The sequence below is a fragment of the Rattus norvegicus genome, chromosome 8 (assembly GCF_021556685.1).
Source record: "Rattus norvegicus strain SHRSP/BbbUtx chromosome 8, alternate assembly SHRSP_T2T, whole genome shotgun sequence".
In the NCBI taxonomy this organism is placed as follows: domain Eukaryota; kingdom Metazoa; phylum Chordata; class Mammalia; order Rodentia; family Muridae; genus Rattus; species Rattus norvegicus.
Window position 1 is genome coordinate 103,972,827 of NC_141541.1, and position 7,174 is coordinate 103,980,000.

The following is a 7,174-nucleotide window of genomic DNA, read 5'->3' on the forward strand; positions in this document are numbered from 1 at the left end:
CTGAAAGCCACTGAAGGAAGACCTAGACACAGGTAGTATGCGAAGACAAAGAGTGTTTATTCTGCAGAAATAACCAGCACGCAAGGGTCAACCTTTTTTGAAATGGTGGCCCCAGACAAAGGCATACAAACCTTATAGGGAGGGAGGGCTCTCTAGAAGGATTAGGTAATCTAAAACTTCATTGGTGGGTGCCAGGGAGCCACAGGTGGTCTGTGGTCTGCATTTTTATGTCATGAATGTTTAACCATAGGATGAGAAAGGACCGGCCAGCACAGATGGCACATTCTGAGATAAGATATTTCCCCATTTTTGTGGTTATCCGCAGGCTGTTCTTTGGAAGGGGATTTTAAAACCTCGTTTCTGGATTTTATGGTCTGTTCCTGGAGTTTGTGCCTTATGGCCTTTTTTTTTTTTCCAAATCAGGTCTGGACTTTAAATGGAGACAAATGGGGTTTATGTTGTCCTTTCAAATTACACACACACACACACACACACACACACACACACACGCTTGAGATAGGGTCTCATGTGCCTCTTGTTCTCAGTCTTACTGTGTAGCAAAGGCTGGTCTTGACCCTTAAGCATTCTTTTGCTACCTCCCAAGTGCTAGAACCACAGGCATGTGTCAGCGCCTGCCCACAGCACTCCTACTGATCTCCAGCTCTTACAATCTGTCCATCTCATCTTCTGTGATGGTCCCTGATCCTTGGTGACTATGCCTACCTAAAGGAAAATTCTTATTGAATAACTGTTAGAAGCAGGCACTGGGAACACATCACTGCTGGGAAGTGCACAATAGTGATTGATGCAGACAAAAGGCTGAGAGTGTAGAGTTGTGTTTACTAAACACAGAACTTATCTCATGTGTAAATGACGGGGCACTAATAGTTCTTGACTCTCGGCTTGCTCCAAAGAGTAAGGAGACCACGCATGCTAAGTCTGCAATACCTTGCCTAGCACATGGCAACTGATCAGTATTAGATGCTGTGATTAAAATGTTAATTCTGCAGTGTCTGAAGACTACCTGGACATCTGGCGGATCAGTCGACCCCTCTGTTATCACTGTCCCCTTGTACAGTAGCTTGGGAATCCAGGGAGGGCTGTGAATAATAAACTCTACGTCTTTTTCAAGGCTCTTATATAAAGTTGTGTAGTATTTGTACATAACCTGGGTGTGTCTGCATATTTTAAAACATCTCTAGGTCACTTAATAACCAACCCAAGCATATATCACGTAGATAGCTTTTGTACTGTATTTTTAAGGGAATAATGATGTGAGAATGCAATGTTAATTTTTTTTCTCAACATATTTTCGATTAGTTCTTGGTTGCACCTGCAAATGCGGAGTAATCTCCCAGTGTAGGAAAGTTATGGTTTTCTTTCTTTTTTTTTTTTTTTTCCGGAGCTGGGGACCGAACCCAGGGCCTTGCGCTTGCTAGGCAAACGCTCTACCACTGAGCTAAATCCCCAGCCCCTATGTTGCTATTTTCTATAACCCACTACGTCTAGTCAATGCTGCTCCATATGTGCATGGGTGTTGGGATAAAAACTGATTATCCCTCCTGGGCGACTATTGACTTCCAGTAGCGTCTCAGTAAGGGATGGGTCTGGAGATCTTCTGCCCCCTAGGTGCTAGAACTTTGACTGGCCTAAATATGCAGGTCACCCTAGCTGCTGCGAGCTCAAGAGTGAGATAGTCCCTCCATGTCCAGAGGACAGCGCCTGCCCACAGCACTCCTACTGGTCTCCAGCTCTTACAGTCTGTCCACCTCATCTTCTGTGATGGTTCCTGATCCTTGGTGTCTTGGTGCTGGGTTTAGGAGTTGAGACAGATGTCCCGTTTTAGACTTCAGTCCCTTATTCTTAGCACTTTGACAAGTTACACACCTCTCCTTTAACTGCCGCCCATTGAAGAACGCCACTTTTCTTTTGGTCCCAGTAACTGGTGTAGGAATAGAGCCACATCCAGACAGGGCCAATACAACTGGATGTCATTTGTAATAAGACTCAGGAAAGGGAGAATTACTTTTTTCTAGAGAGAATCTCTTATAAGCAACAGCTGTCAATAAAAAAGCCTGCCAATGATCTGAGGTAAGAAGTAGGAGGTGGGACATTGGCAGGAAGGGAAAGGATTCTGGGATGTGACAAGACAGATGCATTGTACCCGCACAGGTAACCAACCACACATCAGAATGTAGGTCAAGTTATGAGCTAGTCAGAGAAGAGCCTAGCTATATGGTCAAGGGATTTATAAATGTATTTTGAGGCTGAGTCTTATTTCTGGGAGCATGGGACTGGCAGGAAGAACCAGACTTACTTCTAGACTTTTACATATTAAGAAACTGAGCTTTATTTGGCATTATATCGGAGGCACTAATGAAAATAAAAGAAATAAAAAAATCACTCACATATCCAATATCAAGGCATTTAACACAGTAAAAGCATGAAGCTCATAATTGATATAAAAATACAAAAGGCCACATGTTTGTCATAATACATAGTGTATAGTATGAGGACCTCCCAATGAAGGGGCATAATCTGAATAACTGCGGTCTTGCTGGACTGAAGGCTCCAGTTTGCACAGTTCTGTTTTCCCCGGTGCAACCCCGGACTCTTGGGCGAGACTAACAAGATCATGGACAAGGGACGCTCTGAGCAAGTTGTAATGCTGGCCCTGAGGAGTGAGCAAACTGGCCCAGCATCCAAGCAACACAATGCTACCAATGACCAGGAGCCCCAGTGCTTACTCTCAGCCCAGGAGCTAATTCCACTCAAGCTATAATTTTATGGTAACGTAGAAAATCAAAGTTCCTCGGATGGCAAACCCAAGGTGGAAAAATTAAGTATTTTAAAGCAATTTGTACCTGTTGGTGACGAGGAGGCCAAAATGATTAACATTTTTCGAAGTAAGAAAAGAAATGCATTTGAGGTTAATAATACATGTAATGTGGAGAATAAAGTTGGTTAATAAAACCAATATTTACTCCCCCCAAATAATTAGTCCTTTCCAGTCTATCGGGATTAAATAAACCAAACAAAACAAAATCTGAAAAAAAATGGGACCATACAAGGAAATATTTTTAAAACCATAAACATCAGTAAAGGAAAAAAAAATCACTGTGGGCATGCGGTATTTCCTCAGAAGAGCCTTCTTTAATGTAAAGATCAATACAAGCAAAGTAAGAAACAGAGAAAAACAACCTAAAGGTCAGTTCTTTGGAAGAGTTTAACATCTTAATGATTGTATTGTTCCTGCAAAACGGCACTTAAGTCTTCAGTTTATTGCAAACACGTCTTTTAAAAAGTCAGCCCTAATGTTGAAGCTAAGGGACAAGGTTTTAATTCTTGACACTATTCGGGAAAGCATGAAGTAGAATTGTTTACATTTATAAAAAGATAGTATTTTATTGGGCAGTACACACAGTAGTTTCCCCTCCCATATCTATATTCAATGGTGATATTTGTAGTTCAGTTTCTAAACAAACACAATTTTTTAAAGATTACAAAAGCCAGGATTTTCTCAAGAATACTACCGTTCACAAACCACATTGGTTGTTTTCCCGCAGATGCTAGCTTACCAAGCTTCCGGTGGCAATAGGGCTAGCCGTTGCATTTGCTACTACACAGCTCATTGCTTCTTGTTCTGGGAACTCTGACAGAATGTGCCATTGAGAGATGATCACCCCACGGCCACCACTTCTCTTCTCACAGTTGGATCCACTAAGACAGAGTCTTCAAGTCCTGACGACGACATGAGGCCTGGCAAAAGCCACCCATCAAGTCAATGGATATCTCCACGTCCTGTTGATAAATTTTGTTGTTCTTCAATTATAATGTTGATTTCGGTCACTGCTTTCTTCGATCTTTCCTTGATCTGTCTTTTGGCTTTGTTTATACCCTTTTCAACTCTCTTCCAGTTGGTCTGTACAAAGCCACCATGACTGGAAACCTGTAGAAGAAGGCCACCCCCTACCAGTTGCTGCAAGTTTTCTGTCCTTCTGGAATTAAATTCCTGCACAGCGGAGGGTCTTGTTACCCCTTACAACCTGAGGAGCTACTGGGTATCTTTCTACCTTAGCTCCTGAACTGTGGCCAATACTCACTGCCACTGGTGGTGTCTCTTGCATACTCAGCTAAGTCCAACCCTCCTAAGATTGGTCATTGCTTTCTCATAGTCTTAGGGAAAGAGGTTCCCAGGATCTAGGATACCACCTGCTGTCAATTTGGAGGGGTAATCTCCCAATATGTTCTTCTTATCCAATAGACTCGAAGTCTGCTACGGCTACAAGCGTCTTGTGAACTGATGGGGCAGTAACTTGCAATTGAACCAACAGGGAAGGAAGAAAGATGAGAGTCTGGCTGGGTTCCTGGGAGATCCTTGGAACCAGGACTCACCTTTCAGTCATGAGAGCCAGTTCACCTTAGTTTCCCTTATGGGTGTTTGCATCGATTTTTTTTCTTTTGGGCTGCAATCTTTCATACAAGCAGCACAGCATTGAATAGAAGATGGCATAGTCTAGTTTTTCTCCCCTCATTTCATCTTTATTCCAGCCTTAAGATATAGTCTGGAGCCATGGTTTTATTGTCCCATTGAAGAAATGATAAACTCATGTCCTTGTTATTTTTAATGACTAACCTAAGGCTTGGTGTTGGCCACTTTCTGATTTGACAATAGAAAATGTCAACATGATGAGGTCATCAAGACACAACACTTGATAGTCTCAAGAATAATTTTAGAAAAAGCATTTGATGTATTATATTCTTTTCACATTTATTAATGTAATCTTGTTCTACTAATGGTCATGTTTACTCTACCATTCAGTTCCCTATGTTAATGAAGAGAACACTTGCATGTAATAAATTCAATTGACCAGTAAAAATGTACAAAATGTTCCCACCTATTTCTTCAGTTTTCTCTCAGAGTTGCCTATTACTGAATGTGGGGACACATCCTGTACCCCAAAAAGCCAAGTTCAGCTGCTTATACTCAAGAAGTCAATTAAAACAGCTAAGTTAATAGGAGAAACAGAAAACGGAGGTTTATTCAATGAGGCCACGTTAGGGAGAGGACAAAGAAACTCAGTGACATCCAGTTAAAGCGACATGCCCATTGAGCTCCCTACCTGAGAGCAGAGTTTGACAATACAAAAATCAGTACAGATTTCTGATTCCCAAGCCACAGAGGCCAGGGCTGAGTGATACCCAGGGACATTCAGCCAGATTGATTCAGGTTAAGAGTCTAGAGCAGCAGGGCAGCAAATGGAATATAAAGTGAATAACTAAAAATTAAAAAAAAAGTCTAGAGCAGTGAGTGGTTCTCAACCTTCCTAATGCTGTAGCCTCGTCTTATGGTGACCCCCAATCATAAAATTATTTTCATTGCTACTTTGTAACTGTAATTTTGCTACTGTTATGAATCATGCTGTAAATATCTCTGATATTTGCTGGCCGTAGGCCACCAACCCCATTAAAGTGTCAATCAGCCCCATGGGTGGTGAGTCACAGGGTGAGATCCCATAGTCTAGGCAAACAATCTGGGAACTGTTCTTTCAAGAAAGAGTTGACGGTCAATCTCTGGGGCAACACTACATCTGCTGTGGCCAGGACTCTGAAGCAGCTCGACACTACTCCGCTCCAAGTGACCAGCATTAATCATCCGGATGTTTCAGAAGGACCAATTTCTGCCCATCCTGCCCATAAGCGGTGTCCCAGGAGGGTTCCACTTCATTCCCACAGGAATGAAGCTTAGCTTCTGAAGGGAGCCAGCCAACACGCGCCATTTTGAAAGGCTCCCAAAAGCTAGGGCGTTCCTTCTCTCTTCCTCTCTGACACTGATTTCTCCCCTCTCCATGCACGTGTTTGCCTAGGCTAGCCCACCCCAGCCTTCGTTGTCTTGCCACTAGAATCTCACTGAGAATGGGATTCATTGCTCACCGAATACCAGCTCCTCAACACTACTTAGATTCTTAACGTTTTATTTTGTGTGTTGGTCTTTGCTTTAAACGGTTTGCTGTGTTTTTAATTTCCACATTCTCTTGGCGGTGATAATGTTGAAGACAGAGTTATCTTTCTACTATGCTGCTGACGGAGACGGTCAAAATGTCTTCAGACTTGCTAGAGTTCTTTGACGAGAGGGTATCCCGAGGTTGCACTCAGTCACACGCGTGTGGGTTCTAATCATTCTGGAACACAAGGCCGTGTGGTTTTAAAGTTTACTCTTCTTGATGATGCTGTGGTCTCAATGTTTGCACTCTCCTCAAATTTTTGAAGTGAAAAATCTCATCCTTCTCAGGTACAGGGCTTAGAGGGTGGGTCTTTGGGGGTGGATGCGATGGGTGGTAAGGGTTGGGGCTCAGAATTAGGGTAAGTGGCTGATCACACAAGATCAAGATAGTAGGTTTACTCTTCTGCCAGGTAAAAACACCGTGGAGAAAGCACCACCATGAGAATCAGTTGATATCAAAGACTCCACGAGAGCCCCAAATTCAAACTTCCCTGATTCTAGAGAAACAAAAGTTTGCTGGTTATAAACCACTGGGTCTATTTTTACTGTCCCTGGACATATTAAAGTGTTTAGTCCAGATTGGGAATTTAGCTCAGTGGTAGAGTGCTTGCCTAGCAAGTGCAAGGCCCTGTTCAGTCCTCAGCCTGGGGGAAAAAAAGAAAAGAAATAATAAAGTGTTTAGTCTCTTTTTTCTTCTGCTGAAACTCTTTTGTTTTCAATGATAGTGTAGGGAAGACTTGGGTGTTTAGATTTTAAAAAGAAAAGAAAGAAAGAAATATAACCCAAGGTTGTTCCTAGATTTGAGACCCAAGGAGGACACAACCTGAACAGTTAGGGGAGGCAAATGATAAAGGGACCATCCTCAGTGCATTTAGTTCAAAACTGGATCGCCTGTAGGTGACTGCTATGGGAAAGAAGCAGACAGGGAGATGAATCTCTAATCACCCTGAGACCAGCGCATCCAACAACATACAACAGTCCTCCATACAAGGCCACTTACTCTTCCAATGCTGAGATCTCCCTGGCGTGACAGAGCGCACTATGAGCGCTGGAAGGAGGGAAAGCTGGGGCACTGAAGTTTGAGACCTGTTTGAGTCTTCACACTTCACAGGGCAGTAGGAAGGTACCGCCCCTTCTCCTACTCCACGCCCACCTCCTCCACCTCCTCCA

At 42.9% G+C, this 7,174-nt stretch overlaps 1 long non-coding RNA gene across 1 annotated transcript in view; it reads right to left on the reverse strand.

Moving 5' to 3' along the window:
* Positions 1 to 3,133: 3,133 nt before the first annotated feature.
* The window catches only part of LOC148004305 (uncharacterized), a 4,838-nt gene continuing 797 nt past the window's right edge, over positions 3,134 to 7,174 (reverse strand). Inside the window, exon 2 of the long non-coding RNA XR_015627951.1 lies at positions 3,134 to 7,174. This exon is cut by the window's right edge and continues 509 nt beyond it. This is a non-coding gene — a long non-coding RNA (uncharacterized LOC148004305).